This window comes from Coenobita brevimanus, chromosome 66, assembly GCF_032717465.1.
Source record: "Coenobita brevimanus isolate Jiangsu-jjx chromosome 66, ASM3271746v2, whole genome shotgun sequence".
Classification (NCBI taxonomy): Eukaryota; Metazoa; Arthropoda; class Malacostraca; order Decapoda; family Coenobitidae; genus Coenobita; species Coenobita brevimanus.
The window spans coordinates 18011111-18030074 of record NC_137019.1 but is presented as its reverse complement, the minus strand read 5'-3'; positions in this window follow the sequence as shown (position 1 = coordinate 18030074).

Sequence of the window (18964 nt, the reverse complement as noted above, 5' to 3'; positions counted from 1 at the left end):
GGTAAGTCGTGTATGACCGATTCTGAGGCGAGCTAAAGCCGTCTCCCACCTCCTATTACGGTGGCAAGGGGTCAACCAATGAGAAATAAACGGTTTAACAACACGTAGTTTGTTATTAGTGATAGAGTCCCAACAAGACTGCCACCGGTGCTGAAGGAAGGATGACAGAGCAGGAAGAAGGTCAGAGACTGGAATGAGGAAGGAAGGAGAGACATCCCTGCTAACTGCCATGCGAGCCAACTGATCAGCACGTTCATTGCCTGCGATGCCCACATGTCCTGGGACCCAACAGAACTGGACTGTTTTACGACGGGAGGAGATTCGGAACAACCATTCCAAGATACGAAGAACCAGAGGGTGAGAAGCCGAAGGTGACTGAAGAAGGGATAGAGCACTATATGAATCAGAGAATATCACAAATGAGGAAGAAGAGGCATGACAAATATACCGCAACGCAAACAAGAGGGCATATAATTCTGCTGTTAGAACACTTGCATAGGTAGGAAGGCTAAAATGATAATGAGTGTCAGGAAAGAGTATCGCAAATCCAACGCCAGCAGGAGTTTTTGAACCATCTGTGTATATAGGGACTGCAGAGGAATGTTGGGAGAGATGGTCTGAAAACCGAGAACGGAGAATGAAAGGAGGAGAATTGGACTTGGAATAAGGGAAAATGGAAGAACAAATGTGGGGTCGAGGAAGTAACCATGGAGGAAAAAGACAAGTGCGGAAAGGAAAAACATTACTAACAGTAAGAGAGGAGCGCGAGAGAAGAGTACGGGTTCGAACTGCAAATGGTGGCTTGGTCCTAGGAGTGGAAAATATGCCTGGGTCAGGACTGGGAGGAAGTAGAGAAGGGGTATGAGGAAAACAGTGCAACTTAGCATAGGTACGAAGAGAAAGAAGAGCGCGACGACGGAAGAGTGATGGAACTCCTGATTCAGCATACAGACTCTCAACTGGGGAGGACTTAAAGGCACCAAGAGCCAGACGCAAACCGTAATGATGTACAGAATCAAGTTGTTGGAGGACGGTGTCTGAAGCAGAAGAATAGACTTGGCAAGCATAGTCAAGTTTGGAGAGAACGAGAACAATATGGAGGCGAAGGAGAGTAGCTCGATCAGCACCCCACGACACATGAGACAAAGTTTGCAAGAGACGGAGGCGTTGCAAGGCTGAGGTTTTCAAGGAGGTAATATGATCCTTCCAAGTAAGACGGGAATCGAAAAGAAGGCCAAGAAAGGAAGCGGAGGTTTTGTACGGGAGAGGAGAGCCATAAAGAAAAAGAGGTGGTTGAGGAATATGATGAGAACGATTAAAAGTAATAGCATGAGACTTAAGAGGAGAGAACCGAAAGCCATGAGAAGTGGCCCATTCTGAGGCAGCCGAAACTGCACGTTGAATAAGAGCACCAAGGGCAGAGATGTCAGGATTTGAGGCATATATTGCAAAATCATCAACATACAAAGAAGAACGGACACCAACTGGGAGACAAGAAACAATCCCATTAATTGCTAATAAAAATAGAGTAGTGCTAAGAACACTGCCTTGGGGAACACCTTCGTATTGTGGAAATGAGTCTGAATAGGTATGTTGAACACGGACTCTAAAGAAACGAGTTGATAGAAAATTCTTTAAAAAGACACCAAGGTTACCATCAATACCACAAGAGCGAACTGTGCTTAAAATATGGTAGCGCCAGGCTGTGTCATAAGCTTTCTCAAGGTCGAAGAACACTGCGATAACAGATTGTTGAGTGGCAAAGGCTGAACGGATATAAGTCTCAAGATTTAGGAGGGGAGTTAAGGTGCCGCGAGCTTTTCGAAAACCAAATTGTGAAGAAGACAAAAGTTGCTTGGATTCTAGGAGCCACATAAGGCGATGATTTATCATACGCTCAAACAATTTGCAAAGACAGCTAGTAAGAGCAATGGGGCGATAATCTTGAGGGACATGGCCTTGCTTTCCCGGTTTAAGAAATGGGAGAATGACAGCATCACGAAATGAGGGGGGAAGAACACCCTCTGTCCAGATACGATTATAAATAGTTATTAATAAGGCCATGGCCTGAGGGGAAAGGTGACGGAGCATATTATAGTGTATGCCATCAGGACCCTCGCAAGTGTTCTTACACAGACGAAGGGCAGAGGTCAATTCATGGAGTGTGAATGGCGCATTATATGACTGACTAGACGACAGCTTGAAGACAACAGGCGTACATTCAGTAGCAGCGTTAAGGGTATGAAATTCAGGTGAGAGATGAGAGCCGCTACTAACATTACTGAAGTGACGACCTAAGCCATTAGCAACTAGATGAGCATCTGCTACTGACTCTCCATCTAAGTGTAGGACAGGGGAGGGCATAGGAAGATGCTTACCCGCTATTTTGCGTATACGTTTCCAGACGGATGCAATGGGTGTATTGGTAGTAATGGTGGAAACGTATGACCTCCAGCTACGGCGTTTAGCCTGTTTAACAATCTTTCGAAGACGGGCACGGGCCTTTTTAAACAGCAGAAATGCATTCTGTTCATCCGCAGTGTTGCGTTTGCGTAGGTAACTCTTCCAACGTGCACGTTTAACACGGAGTGCTACAGTACAGTCTGAATCCCACCAAGGTACACACTTAGAAGTAAAAGGACGGGACGACCTAGGGATCGCGGTCAAAGCTGCACTAAGAATTAATTCATTAAAATAAGTGAGCATATCTAAAATAGTAGAGAATGAAGAAGGAGGTACAGTAGGAACAGTCAGAGAAGTAAATGACGGCCAGTCAGCTTTCGGGAAACACCATCGAGGGGGTCTGAGTACAGGACGATATGTGGTAAGAGTAAGTTTGATAGGAAAGTGGTCGCTATATAAAACGTCTGAAAGATCAGACCAATGGAAATCTAGGGAAAGAGAAGGGGAGCATAGGGAGAGATCAAGACAGGAAAAAGTGTGAGTTCTAGAGTCAAAATGTGTATAAGTTCCCGTATTCAGTATGGATAAATCGTTATTAAAAATAAAAGATTCAAGGTGGCGGCCACGCAAATTTGTAACATCATCGCCCCACAAAGCGTGGCGACAGTTAAAATCTCCCATTAATAAAATTGGAGTGGGTAATTGTGATAATAAAAGGGTTAAAGCTGGGAAATCAATAGGTTGGGAGGGAGAGAAATATACAGACACTATCGTAATCCATTGTTCGAGAAAAACACGAACAAAATGACATGGAACAGTGGTGTGAAGCGACAGATATTCTAATGGGACTGTGTTATGAACTAAAATGGCGGAAACAGGAAGAGAAGCAGGAGAAAACAAGAAACAATAGTCAGGTATGGGTACTGGTGGGGAAGACAAACGGAGTTCTTGTAAACAGACTATTGAAGGATGGTGATTTGAAAGTAGATAACGTAGATCATTACGGTGGGCCATGAAACTTCGCATGTTCCATTGTAAAAGAGACATATTAAAATTGTATAACACTAAAAAGTAAAATAAAAGAACTAAAAGTAAAATCAAAGAAAAGTAAAAGGTTACCAAAAATTTACAAAGAATAAAATATAGTAAAAAACGAATTTATGTTGAAAGGGTATCACATCTCACCGGGTTGGTTCAATGGTAGGAATAGGAGCAGAGTGTGGAAGAAGTGAAGGAGTAGGACGGTCGCTATAGCCTGGTGGCATAGGGAGGGATAAAGGAGAGGGATTAGAACATGAAAGAGGGGCAGAAGGGGAAGGAGGGATGGGAGTGGGAGGAAGATCGGAAGGAGCTGAATGGACTTCTGCTGTATGACGTATTTTTGGGGGACTCAGTGGTTCTTGTAAAGGAGTTGCTAAGTATTCCATAATATCTGAGAGAGTTTCACTCTCGGCACCTGTTGATTGTGTCATCTGTGGTGTTGACAGGGGAGCTGGAACTGGTTGTGAAGTGGTTTGAGGAGTCCGGATAGGGTTGGAACTAGCTGATCGTTGGGTTGAGACAGGGATCTTTGTTGTTGGTGTCACGGAGGGCGAAGGACGAGTAATTCGCATTTTACGAGTTGGGGGAGAGTGTGTGGGTTTTGTGGTACCCTTGGTATCCGATGTGGTGGGAGGCAGCCCACGTTTGCCAGAGGCAGGCAGACGGCGGGCATCACGCTGTGGTAGAGGAAGTAACTGTTGGTGTTGGGAAGAGGATGAGCGGGGTGGAGCAGCAGAACTGGAAGGGCGATGGGGGGAAGAGAGGGGAGTGGACAACGGAAGTGACAAGGAGGAGGTAGGAGTGGAAGAGTCTAGGACAGAGAAAGAGTTGGAAATAGAAACTGAAGGGGCCTGAGAGTAGGAGGCAGAACAAGAGGAGGGAGAAGGGGAGGTGGAAGAGGGAGAGTAGAGACAGATGGAGAGGAGACAATAGTGACAGTCAGAGGGGTAGGTGAAGAGGAGGTATGAGTAGGGACAGGAAAAGAGGTTGAAATAGTAGAGGAGCTGGTGGCTGGCGATACCAAGGGGACAGGTGTGTCAGATAAGGGGATGGTAGAAAAGCAGTTAGAGTGTGTCGTGGTTGTAGTATGGTAGGACTGAGAGGTGGCAGAGGTAGTGGAAATAGGCCGGGCCACTCGAGCATAGGTAACACGGGGGGAGAATCCTAAATCACGGGCACGTTGACGGGCTGCACGGAGGGAGAGACCTTCTTTCCAGCGAATCCTTGCGACTTCCGATTCAAAAATGTATTCTGGACAGTTCCGGGACGAGGCAGCATGAGAACCTTGGCAGTTCGGGCAGACTTGGTTCTGTGCTACGCAGGCTAAGGAGGTGTGGCCGGGTTGGGCGCAGGTTGGGCACACTGCCTCTGACCTGCAGTATTTAGCTGGGTGGCCGTAGCGCCAAGAAGAAGAGCACTGTCGAGGACGAGGCGTATATTCTTTGACTGCAAGTCGTGTACCACCAATGATGAGAGAGGCAGGTAAATCGCGGTCTTTAAAGATTATTTTGGCAATGTTGGCGGAGTACTTGCGGCGCCCCTGGGGGGGAAGTGTGTAGCACTGAACAGATATTACTGGTAGTTGTTGTGCAGACAAGATTGCTTGGATGTCTGCGGAACATTCTGAGAAGTTACGATCTCCAATTGTTATGTATGAGGGAATGAGAACAGTTCCAGTACTAGAGTTTAATTGGAGATCTGGAGTTGCTGAGACGGGATGGCCAGAGGAATCGGTGAGCGACCTCACCTTCTCAGCCTGTGCAGCAGTTTTAACGGTCAAGAGGCGGTCTCCATTTGGTCGTGATGTGAAAGTGACGTCGGGACCTATTTGTTGAAGGAGAGAGAGATGGAGGGTGAGGTCATTTGTTGTGGGTTCAATGTTGAAAAATTTTGGCCATGTCTGGCGACCAAAAATTGATGTTATTGTTGGAGGGTTTGGAAAGAGGGGAGGGGGAAGGAGAGGGGGGGGAGAAGAAGAAACAGAAGGATAGGAAGAGGAAGAAAGAGGCGGAAAAGTAGGGGGAGGGGGATCCGCCTGACCGGGAGAAGGTTTTGGAGGAGCATCTCCCGTTGCTCCTTGGGGTTTTTTTATAATTTCATTATTGGCCATGGTGAGCCTAATTATTCAAACGGGAATTAACTAGTCCACTCCTGAGAGCCCGAGTCAAGAGTAAGGGTGAAAGAAACAAGGGCTACCGTACCCATGGTTCCCTGAGGCCGTTTGCGACTGACATAAAAGAGACAGCCTTGCATCCCATCAGCACGGCTCTCACACCTTAGGAAGGTGAGAAGAAAGAAAATAAAAGAAGAAAAGAGGAAGAAAAAGGACCAAGCAAAATTAGTAGGACCAAGCAAAATTAGTAGGGCCAAGGACTGGGACCCAAGGGTGGGGGAAGCAGGGTATAGGAGGAAGCAGGGTATAGGGGGGAAGAAGGGCATAGGGAAACCACCTCCACCATCAGGTCCCAGCCCCAGACCCCTGAGCCCCCCCACGACTACAACGGGCTTGGTTCTGGGGGGGGCCCCACCAGACTAACCAAGTTTGAATACCCCACAGGACTAAAGAAGGGTTAAGCCCCCCAGGAAATTATTTTGAAAATCAAGCATTTTTATGGGCATTTTGAGGCCTCATGAGGGCTGTATTGCATTAATTTGATATTCAATGGCAAAACAATATAATTTATGGAGGCTTATGTATTCATGGTTGCCTATGCCATATGGACAAATGTTTTCTATACGTATTTAGATCTGCAGATATGTAGGCCTCCTGGGGCAAAAGGGGGGGCCATTGCCAAGTGGATTCCCCCCCCCCCTCTATACGCCACTGTTACTCTGGCAGGAGGTAGTGTTATCTAAAAGTATATTCTAAGTCCAATATATCACAAACACGTCCCAAGTATGTCACAAAATATTTCAAACATTATCAAAGTATTTCAGTGAATTTAGTACAATAAGCTATCTCCAGCTCCAGCTTACTTTTCCTACTCCTGTCTACCCTGCTGTCCAATAAGCTATCTCCTTCTCCAGCCCGTTTTTTTTTTTTTTTTTTTTTTTTTTTAATGCAAGAAAGAAGGAACCAAAGGCCAGAAGCCTCCAAGAGTGTTCCCTCAAAGATTAAACGAAAACAAGATACCAGATCCAAATTCAAGATCAGTTTACTTCAAGATGCATGGACATACTGAGTCTGAAAGACTGGAGATCATGGACAGAAGGAAATAAAGACAGAGGAAGACAGTTCCAGAGTTGACCTGTTGCATACATGGACTGGAAGTAACGGTTAGCCCTTGCATTGGAGAGCTGGACAAAAAAGGAATGAAAGTTTGTTGCTAGACGGGTGCTACGTGCCCACCGTAGTGGTGGAGGGATGCAAACACAGTTCAGAGGAGCAGTGACTATTGAAGTAACGGCAGAAAAGAGATAAAGATGCAGCATTGCAGCGAAGAGACAGAGGTTGAAGACAGCCAGTAAGAGGAGGAGAGTTGATGAGACGACAAGCCTTTGACTTCACTGCTTTGAGAAGAGCTGTATGTGAGGAGCCTCCCCACACATGAGAGTTGCACTCTACACAGGGGCGATTAAAACACGCGTATGTCAACAGCTGTACAGGGGTAAAGAAGGCACAGAGTCGGCTTAGCACACCTAATCTCTTGGAAGCAGATTTAACTATCTATCTATCTATAGTCCGATGCCCTAATCCCGCAAAGGATGGTCGCAGACAAAACGCCTCCAAGTCGCTGTCACCCACCATTTGACTGCCTTCTTCCCAACTCACTCCCCCCTCCCTCATATACCTCTCAACTCCATCCCTCCACGTCATCCTTGGTCTCCCTATCCCTCCACCTCACCTACATACACCCTCTTAGTCTTTCATTCTCCATTTTTTCCACATGTCCAAACCACCTCAGTGTATTTCTCCTAATTTCCTCAATCACATCCACATCCATCCCACAACGTTCTTTCACTTCTTCAGTCGCCAACATGTTCCTCCATGTCACTCCACATGCTCCTCTCAGGTAACTCATATCCACCATTCTCACTCTTGACTTGCTCCCCTCTAGCAAGATCCACGCCTCGCTTCCATACGTCAGGGTAGGGATCACAATACAATCATGCAGTGACTTCTTAACTTCCATACTCACCTCCCTATTTCTCATCAACGCTTGCAGTGATCCAACAACCTACCTTCCCTGCTGTACCCTTTCAAATATTTCATCCCCAAAACTTCCATCCTTACTCATCAAATTACCCAAGTATTCACGAATGTACTCACATTCTCCATATCCTCACCATCCAACCTCACTGTGCATTCTGTGACTTCATTCCTCTCAAACACCATAACTTTACTCTTGTTTACATTAACTTTCAGATTCCTCTCCTCGCTGCCCCAAATTCATTCACCAAACCTTGCAACTCCCATTCATCTTCACTCAACAATACTGTATCATCGGCAAACACCGGGATCTTCCACACCTCACTCACTCATCAGAGCCACCCCCACATCCACTTGCCTTACCTTGCACCACCTTTACAACACCATCCATGAAAATATTAAACAGCCATGGAGACAATACACATCCCTGTTTCAATCCCACATTTAGATCAAAGAACTCACTCAACTCACCATCCACTCGCAGATTTTACAAAATAGGTAAATATGATCTTTCCAAGATAAGTCCCCAGAGAATGAAACTCCAGTTATGTTTAAAGGTGACGCGGGATTGAGCTGGATATTATTAAACATTATTGGGTACTCCTTTGGAAGATTATGTCGGGCTGAAAAATGTAAGAACTGAGTTTTTGATGCATTAAAAACAACAAGATTACTTTTACCCTAATCAGAGATATGAGCCAAGTCAGGCATTAAGTGTGCCATAGCCTCATCCTTTGTTTGTTGAAGTAACTGTTGAGATGGACGCTGAGGGAAGCGAATGGAAAGGTGAAAGGTGGAGTCATGAGAGTCTGAATGGATAGGGTTAGATGTACAGCTTACAGAAGGTCATTGATGAAAAAGAGAGAGTGAGTTGGTGATAGGACAGAGGCCTGAGGAACACCATTATTGATAGCTATAGGAGAAGAATGGTGGCAGTCTACAATAGCACCTCTAGAACGAACAGAAAGGAAGCTAGAGATGAAGGCACAGATACAAAGACAGGAACAGTAATAGGACAGTTTGGAAATGAAAGTTTCATGCCAGACTCAGTCGAAAGCCTTTGAGGCGTCAAGTGCAATGGCAAAGCTTGTTCTCCATCTACCTGTTGTGCAATAAGCTATCTACCCTGCTGTGCAATAAGCTATCTCCATCTCCAGCCCACTTACTCGCCTACTCCTCTCCATTCTGCTCACTCTAGAACAATTCAGACGCATAACACCCTAAAGAAGGGATACAAAGAAAAATACAACCTGTAACCTGTCCTGTCTGGTGCTCCCATTTCCTCTTTGGTCTTTCAGCCGATTCCGATTCTGTCTGTCCTCTCGCCCTACCATCAGTCTCTATCGCTGGCTCCAATTTTCTCTCCTCTTATAGAATCAGTCTCTCTATCGCTGGCTCATCTCTCCCTAGCATCAGTCTCTCTATCGCTGGCTCCTCTCTCCCTAGCATCAGTCTCTATATTGCCTGGGGAAACACAGGAACATTAAAGGTGCCTAAGGAGTGGATTGCCTATCAGACTCACGGTATACAAGTGCCGCCATAACTGCTTCAATCATCCCTGCTACATCACCTGCAAATGCACACTACAGGGTCTATGTGACTTTGGAGGCTTCTTAACAACTCTTCCTTAGCTATTTAGTTTACACATTTCACTTCAGTCTTGTTACTGATGCAAACTATCGGTATTAAAACAATAAACAGCATGCGAGGGAAAGCTTGGGTGTCAAGAAAAATTAATCGCCAAGGGAAAAGTACTGGCAAGCCTCCCATGCCACTTTTGGCCCAGACGCAGATGGCTTCTCTGGGTTGCCATTCTTGCTCTCTGGGGTTGCCATCTTGTTCTCTTGAGTTGTCTTCTATTGCTGCCATGTCCCCGTCCAAGGTTGCCATTTTGTTATCCTGCGGTGCCTTCTCACCGTCCTTAGGTGCCGTCTCGTCATCCTAGGGTGCCATCTCGTAATCCTAGGGTGTCGTCTCGTAATTGTTGGGTGCCGTCTCGTTGTCTGCATAGTTTTATTGTTATTTAATACATCCTGCTGTCTAGGGTTGTCTTGTCTTCTGGGGTTGCCATCTTGTTGTCTTTAGTTGCTGTTCTTCTAATATTGAAGGTTTGATAGTCTGTCAGCCATCGGTTTCTGCGAAAAAAAATTGGAATTAGCTGAACACTTTTTATTTCTTATGCACTACATTACAAGCACACACAGGTGAGGCACCAGAGAGGCAACACATACAACACATCTCTCCGCTCTGGCCAATATTGGCCTCAACTGTCCATACCTAAATAGTATCTTTATATGAGTCAAGCTTTTTACTAGGTTAAACTAAATGGTGTTCTGACATAAAAGAGGAAGTGTAAGTAAAAGTGTTGTTCAAATAACAGAATACAGCAAATTGTGCAGGAATGTGCTCAGCAAGCTCATCAACTGTTTAGTCTGCTACGTGTACCAAGGAATGCATACTTTTAAGTAGAATATTCTTTCTCTCAGTACCACAAGATGAACACCATCATTAGTAAAGCGAATTTGGAAAGAGTTAAGAAAATGGATAAAGGAAGAAAACAGGATGATGATTTCTACCAGGAACTGGTTGAAATGGACACGTACAACAAGCCAGTAGAATGGGTACACAGATTAGAGAAGGCATTTCAGAGTGAATGGATGAAATTAAGAAGCAACTGCACATGCAGGAGGTGGAAAATTAAAAATTAGTAAAGGAAGTAAACAAAAAAGACACAACAATAGATGAGCTGTTAGCTGAGGTGGGTTCACTTTGAAGGAAGATTAGTGAAATGGTAAGCACAGTTGTCAACCATGAGAGTATTATGGAAGAGTTCGGAAATGATACAGAGACATTAGGCAAGCAAACTGCCAGGTCGGTGTACAGTTAAGGAACCAACTATCTTCCCACAATTATATCAGTATTATTTAATATGAAAATGGTGGTCTGTAATAGTTTATTCTTGCTGCTACCATACAAGTTTAATCAGTAAAGACGTCACACTCAAAGGGATTAACTTTAACACTGTTATATCTAACTTCTCACTTTGATGTCAGTCCTAATCTAAACATAAGAGATGGCACAAGTAACATATATAAGACACCCCTCAACTCAGAGTTAAACTAAAGAATAATTGAAGGAGGTTTAACCGAACTAATGTTTGTTTCTGATGGTTTAACTTTTCACAATATACTGACCAGTAATAATCAATTCCCAAACCATGCAACAAAAAAAGGATCCGAAACTTTTCCAATGTGGTAGGTGGGGGCGCTAACCCTCCAATCACTCAATGTAGTGCTGCTCTCGGATGTCTGCTCTGTCCTCTCCTCCATCCTTCTTTCCTTCCATCATCTGTCTTTCTTTCCTTCATTCTTTACTACGCTGAGTGGTAACCATATAACCAAATATTGGCGCCTGGTGGTTTACTGGGTAATTAGTGTGCTCCAATCGGATTGAGCCGGTGAAGGTTTATATCTAAGAGGTGATTGGGGTTTATTGCTCAAGTAATGCCACTCAGGGATGAGTGAGGTTGGTCACTCATCTTAAATGTCAAGACCAACTGCCTAACCCCGGGCTCCTACGCTCCTCATGGGGCAACGTAGGATTGGATGATGGATGGATGGATGGATGGATGGATGAAACTTTTCCATCTTCACATTCCGAAACTGTAGACAAGGCTTATAAAATATTTCCCACCAAGTTTTCCTGAATGTATTTGCCTGCCGTTTTCTGCAATACAGCATGAAGAAGAAACATTACAGTACTGTATATGGAATGCACCATTCTGTCAAATATTTGCCCTTAAAAAAAAATAATAATCATCATTGTGAAAGAATGAACCATCTGTTGACCCACTTTTTAATCATGTGTACATCATCATCATCATCAAAATGAAGACATCCTCCTTGACCATTTACTATGATTTTTTTTTTTTTTTTTTTTTTGTCTTCTGTAATCAAGTGATTTAATACAGCTTGAGGAACTTTATGAATAGACTTTAGATACCGACTAAATCATCATCTATAGTATTAAAGAAAGCCATCGAATACAATCATTTGAAAGTAACAAGAATTAATATAGTTCTGTATGAAGTGCTTTCCCCATAGGGACTGGCCATAGTACAGCTGAAGTTGGCACTTGGTTCAGCTTCCAGTTAACAGATAATATCAGCTGTACAACAACCAACCTCAGTCATGGGATTCCGTAAAAAGGAGACAATGAATTGCTTTTAATTTTATTTATGTGCCCGTACGCAGACTGAGCAATGTTTGAACCAACATAAATGCCAACCAGTCTCCGAGATCTAATACAGCATTAATGAACTTTATACAGGCTGTGGCAGTATCAAGATTAAGTGCCTCTCTCCACCGGCCATGAGGGAGTGAACATCAAACCTGGAAAAGAATCCACTTTACTAACATTTCAGTTTAAATGATGCTTACAATAGTACCACAATATATAATATATAATAGTGAAGAACAGGCTGTCGCTATTGTTGTTAGTTTGTTTATAAGGGCTCCAACATGCATGCAATGGCTTTGATCACCTAATGGTAACTTTCCATGCTGCTCAATCTCTAGCAGCCTCTCTATTTAGCCCCATAACCCTGCGACTCTCTGTATGACCATGTCCTAAGTCTTTTCCTGTTTGCCCCTTGCAAATCTACCCTCAGTTTTCACACCTCTTATCCTCCACACCCAGCTGTCATCCTCCATACTCTCCACATGCCCAAACCATCTCAATCTACCCCTTCTCATCAAAACGCTAATACTCAAGTCACATCCATCCTCTCCACTCTTCATTCGCAGTCCTAACTCCCCAGGCCTGTCATTCATGAACGCACAACACATCCATCAAATAATCCTTATTTCTGGAGATTTAAACCTATGAATAACCTTCTCCTTTACTTCCCAAGTATCACTATCATACAGCATTACACTCCTAACACATGCTGTATATAAGGACCCCTGTCTAAGGAGGGAGAGCCCTTTCAACATCAAGAGAAGCAACAACTCCCAAAATTTCTTCCAGCCACACCCTTGGCATTGAGCCGTCTCTACACCCACCTCCAAAGCATATTATGTGGCTATACTGTATAAAGATGTCACATTTTTCCCCAACAGTCAACATCAATGTTGAGTAGTAGTCAGCTGGTATGGAGACTTACTTTACCTTCCAGTCCACAGAGATATTAGCTGTACCATGGCCAACCTTCATACAGGGATTCTTTAACAGGAAGCATTGCATAATATTTTATTCAACTTATTTGTCAATACATATACTAAGCAATGTGTAAACTAAGCCATATACCAAACAGTCTCAGATCTGATGCAGCATTAATGAAATGTCGGCAGATCATGCAAGTAGCAAGTGTCAGTGTCTCCACCAGCCATGAGGAACTGAATACTTGCCTAGAAAAGAAACTATTAGTATTGTATATCAATTTAGATAATGCTTGCTTTAGTACAGTTCGGCATATACAGTGGGGAAATCCAGCCAGCCTTTCTTGTAAATCAGGGATGTGTTTCAAATACAGTAATCACTTTTTCCAACATCTGGTACTGTATTATCAAAAACTGGCAAACCAGCTTTGTAAATAACAATGGAACATGAAAAGGACATTGTTATGTAGTCTGTTGTGGACTTACTAGAAAAAAAGGCTTCATGTAAAGATTACTACTACTGCTGCTACTACTACTACAACTACCACCACTGTTCTACTAATGCTGCTGCTGTTTTAATGAAAAAAGCTCATCTGCATGTGAATCTGTTAATCTGCAAGCTGAAGCTGCCCTTCTCACGCAGTTAATCATCTTCCTTTCAGGGGACGGGGAAGGAACTGACGGACATCTGAATAAGCATAAGTTTGTGTCTCCACCGGCCATGAAGAGTAAGCACATACCTGGAAAACAATCGAGTATCAGTGTCACTTCGCATAATGCTCTGTACAGGTACAATATATAAAACAGGAAATATGTAAGGAAAGTATATTAAAGTGTTAGGAGAAGGAGCTATCCAGAGGTGGTCCGGCCATGCTGAAACTGGAGAATGAGAGAGTAAGAGAGGTGCAGGGGGAGACTAGGATGAGGTGGAGAAATGGAATGGGGAGTTACAGTATATGAATGAGGGGGATGTGGGGGTGGAAGAATGACAGCCCAATGGCAGAGGAGGTGATACGTTTATGGCCACCCTCTCTGGGATGGAAGTTTGGAGGATGAAGTGCTTGAAAGGGTACAACAGGGAAGAAAGGCTGCTCGTTCTTAGAAAGCAGTTTTAAGAAATAGGATAGTCAGCATAGAAGTAAAAAAAAAAAAAAAAAAAAAAAAAAAAAACAGTCGCTGCGTGATAGTAGACTATTGTGATACCACCTCTAACGAATGGAAGCGAAGCTCGGATACTTTTGGAAGAAGTCTGAGAGTAGCTGAAATGAGTTTTTTGAGAAGAGCATGGGAGTTACATGGAGAGAGAGAGACTGAAAAATGAAGTAAAGGAGCCTTGTGGTGTGGATGTGGATGTGATAGAAGCGTTAGGAGACATAGGCTACATTGAAGTGGTTTGGCCATGTGGAGAGGATGGAGAGCTAGAGACTAACGAGGAGAGTAAATGAGTGAGGTGGAGGGACGGAGAAGTGGAGGCCAAGGATGAGATGGAGGGATGGAGTGGAGAGGCATATGAGAGGGATGTGTGAGCTGGGGGGAGGGCAACGAAATAGCGGGGGACAGAGCAACATGATGCGATTTGTTTGAGACCATCCCTTTCTGGATTAAGGCATCTGGCAAAGACAGACGGACAGGCATTTACCGGTAGCCTAAAAGAAAATCAGCAGTATTATGAAAGATAACTGGTATGGGCGAGGTGTTAAAAATCCCCCATAATCTACGAGAACTATCTCACAGGTTAATCCCATTGGCTAATGGTGCGAGGGAACATTATATAAACAGGCAACTAAGACTTGAAAAAAAAAGTAAAAAAAAAAAAATGATACATTCTAAGGTAATGGTGAGCTAAACATGCTGCTCAGCCGTGAGGGGCCAAGTTAAATGCCCTGAAGTGGGTGCATTGATGTAATCAACTGTTTTATTGCAACTGGACGCCATCATCACACAGTAAATTAGAAAATGGCAAAAATTTACATGGAGTCATGAACAATGCAGCTAAAACTTCCAGAGGCCATTTTTATAATTTCTCTAAGCTCAACGCATAGTCAGCCTCTTCATCTAAGATCCCGTCTGAGATGCGAGGCTGAGAATGAATATGTACTGTACTCTTAACTCATTCCTTCTAACTTTTACGATTACTATATGATTAATTTCCTCTTGGTTCTCTTTTCCACAACGGATTTCGTTACTTTCCCAAAGGTAGGAAGGAGATTCAAGGCTTGGCCAAAAAACTTACGCCAAGAAAAAGAAGGAGACGACCAAAAGGAGCAAAAAGCATGATGGAAGCCGGGAAGTTAAGCTCAAACCACCCCGTATTTGTAATGATGCAGGCAGAAAAACTACCCCCTGGGTTGATTTTCCGCCACCACAAAGTAAGACTAATACTTGTGCCTCGTTTGGTTGCGGTATATGTTGCAAAAAGGTCTATAATGATGCAATGGCAGCAGCATCCTTGTCGCCAGTTTATCTTGGGCAGCCACAGCCGTGATACTGCGGGCCAAAATAGCTCTCACCCCAGATCTTCCTACCACCACCCCAGGTAAGCCAGAGGTTTGTGCAGCTTTCTTTGTAATAGAAATGTCTAATTATGCCTTGAGAACAACATTCTTCGGTTTATTATGATGAGGACTCCCCAGTTATGTTTGTCCCTTCCTGGGGAAGGTTTGTGTTTGTGCCATACCTCGTGGTACATATAACAAAAATTTAGTAATGATGTCCAGAAGAAAATTAGGAAGAAAAGGCTATTAGGGAACCATAGCCGTGATGGTACAGGCAAATCTCTGTTATGGACCTCCTTCTCTTCCTCCAGTTAATGTAGTGCTCCTGCCATTTTCTTTTTTTTTCTTTTTTTTTTTTTTTGTGGTAAATGCTGTGAAAAATGATGATGCCTTGGGTGAAGGGGATAGGGGTAATGACTTAAGGTATGGACAATAACCGTGATGGTGCATGTTAAAACTTCTCCAAGGCAAAGATAGGTCTGCATCTCCCTTACTTAGGTTAGACTAGATTTTTTTTTACTTTGTTATACATTTACTGTTAAGTAAAAAAAAAAATGTCCCTATAGATTTTGCACAGGGCATTTTAATTATCCGTATTGAATATCCTCGTACACATTGAATTAAATAGGAAAACTATTATTGTTAGTCACTTCTTCCATCACCGCTTCCTGTCCAATCAGCGAAGTTGAGCAACGTTGGGTCTGGTTAGTACTTGGATGGGTGACCGCTTGGGAACACCAGATGCTGTTGGCATCCCTACGTGTCAAGTGGGGTTGGTGGAGGATTAGTGCCCCTCCCTGTAAAACAATTAACTCTTAGCCCTTGGCCACCCCGTTTGGGATACATGGCGTCTGGCAATGAATGAATGAATGAAAACTTCTTCCATTCAGTAGTATTGAAACAAATTATCTCATTGTCCTCCTTTCGTTATAGTGTCTCGTCATAGCTTGGTCCCTTCAAATCTGCATTAAACCTTTCTTTATCAGACTAAATAATTGTAAGGTGACTCCCATTTACAGATGTTTTAAAGTTAACGGCAGTGTACTGGAACTTGTGTGCAATTCATTACTTATGACCAAATAATGTTGCTTTCACATTTAGGTCTGATTCCATTAGATTTGTTTTAAATGAGTTTCATATCAGAATTATGCATTTTTGCAACTTTGATTTAATTAACATATACCATATAAATATCAAGGTTTGCATTATAATGAAAAAAATACTGTATTGTAGGGAAGGAAGCATTCCTAGATATTCACCAAACAATTACAGGCAGTTCTCATCCACAAATAAAAGAATGTGATAATTTGTATCCCTCGGTCCATCAAACTGGTCCTGTAAGTTAGGGTGAATTTGCAATTACAGTCACTGCTCACCTAAAGCGCGATCAGAGAGCGCGGAAATAGTCATAGCACGGCCATTTTTTAAGTCCAAGAAATTGTCAAAACACATTTTTGGCAATTATTACGTGGGTGGAGAAATTGCCCATTTCTCAAAAAACCCTACTACGCTACAATGCTTGTGAAAACGCAGCCCGAGGCCAAAAATTATAGAATATTCAGTCAGTACGTGATATAACTGGTCAAAACGCGGTAAAAAAAAAAAAAAAAAACGCGGGCAGGTTTAATTGAAGCGTGAGTTGCATTTTCCCGTTACGTATGCATGTCACGTGTTTGCGCCAGGTGTAGTCACAGTCTACTGAGCATTCCCAAGCCACTCCAGTCAACCCTTTCCCTGCGTTCTGGTGCCACATGTGCAGTGTCTTATCTCTGCTACTTTTTTTTTTTTTTTTTTTTCCCCACATGACCCAGCCTGACAATGCAGCCTCACCATGACCCAGCAAGATGATGGAACAGTTTAACCTAGGAGCAGAAGCTTGACGTGATCAAACGGAAGGAGAGAGGAGAACATATCGTAATTGTGCCATCGCTAAAGCTTTCCAGGTCAACGAGTCAACTATTCGTACACTCCTGGCTAAGAAGGACGCCACATTGAAGACAGTGAGGACCTATGGGGGGATCTGCCTTGGACAAGATTTTTCTTCTGACCCAGGGCTTGTTATGATGGAAAGGTACCTGGTCATGTACCGCTACTGACGGGAGAAGGAAGGAGTTCCAATTGACTCAATAAATATACGAAGGACAGCCTGCCACTTGTATCTGTTGCTTGCCATAAGCTGTCTCAACCCCCCAGCAGATTTAAGGCATCGAGTGGTTGGTCTGCCAAGTTCCGGAAGAGGAAAGATTGAAAAGTGTGCAGGTGACAGGAGAACGAGCGTCAGCTTATGCCGGAGCAGCAGAGACATCCGTCGATATATTGAAGGGATTAAACAGGGATGGAGGCTACAGTTACCAAATTTACAACATAGATGAGACAGGTCTGCTCTACAAAAGAATGCCAAGGACAATGTACATCATGAAAGAACACAGGCAAGGGAGGGGTAGGAAAGTGGGTAAGGTAAGCATCACCCTACATTAGTCATGCAATGTTGCAGGCCACAAAATGAGGCCATTAGTTGTAAGTAAGAGTGAAAAAAACAAGGTGCTTTAAGCATCTAAAAGACATGAATGACTCGGGGGTGTAATGGGAAAAGTCAAGAACAGGGTGGATGACAAGGGATATATTGAACAGGTGGTTCAAAAAATATTTTATTACTGATGCATAGAAAAGGTGTGATCAGTTAGTATTCCCTTTAAAATTCTGTTGGTGTCAGACAGCACACCAGGGCACTCAGCCCACTTGGAGGGTTTGCATAAAAATGTAAGGGTAGTGTTTTTGCCAGCTAATACTACATCCCTCCTGCAACTGTTAGACCAGGAAGTGATTGCTTGTTTAAAATACCATTATGAGACAGTTTTGTTTGAGTACTTGAGAGAAGCCACAGACAATTGTGAGGAGGAACAGCTCCTCCAGGAGGAAGTACTGCATGGGGACAATGATTTGGAGGCATCTGATGAGGTTTTGGATGACCCAGCTGAACTGGTGCTAGGTTCCTCTCATGTGCCTCAGCCTGACCCAGCTGAACTGGTGTCAGGTCCCTCTCATGTGCCTTAACCAGACCCAGCTGAACCGATGGCCAGTTCCCTCCCATGTGCCTCAGCCTAACCCTTCACAGCATTGCCTTTTAACTGTGACTGCGTTTTGGAAGTGGTACAATATGAGGAATGTCGTCACGAACATTCTTAAGGTGTGGGATTGGGTGTCTGTGGCAACAATAAATCGCTCCTGGCGCAGGGTTGCACCCGAGTTGTGTGCTGCTAGATGTTGTGAAGTACAGTCACTACAGGCTGTGTGGCAGGAGGCAGTTCGAGCTTGCAGAGCAGTAGCACACTGTAAGCAAGAGGAGGAATTGGTTGAGGTTGTGGAGGAAAACACGACACCACAGGATGCCATGGAATGCATTGAAGAGCTCGACAGGGAACATCGTGAGGCAGAGGAGCAGGCTGAGGCAAGAACCACAGCACCAGTTATGACCATGGGTTGCATAAATAACATCTTGGCTAGAGCAGAGGCACTCAAGAAAGCCATCATGGCTTATGAAGTGGATGAGGGTTGGAAGGCTGATATTGTGGAGGCTGTGTTGAATGTAATTATGCCCTATGAAGACCTCAGGCAAGAGAAAATATGACAATGCCAACAGACTTTACTCACCTGGTACTTTCGTCCTCGACAGATGCCAGAGCAGCATGAGCCAGAGGAAGATGCAATGTCTGTGG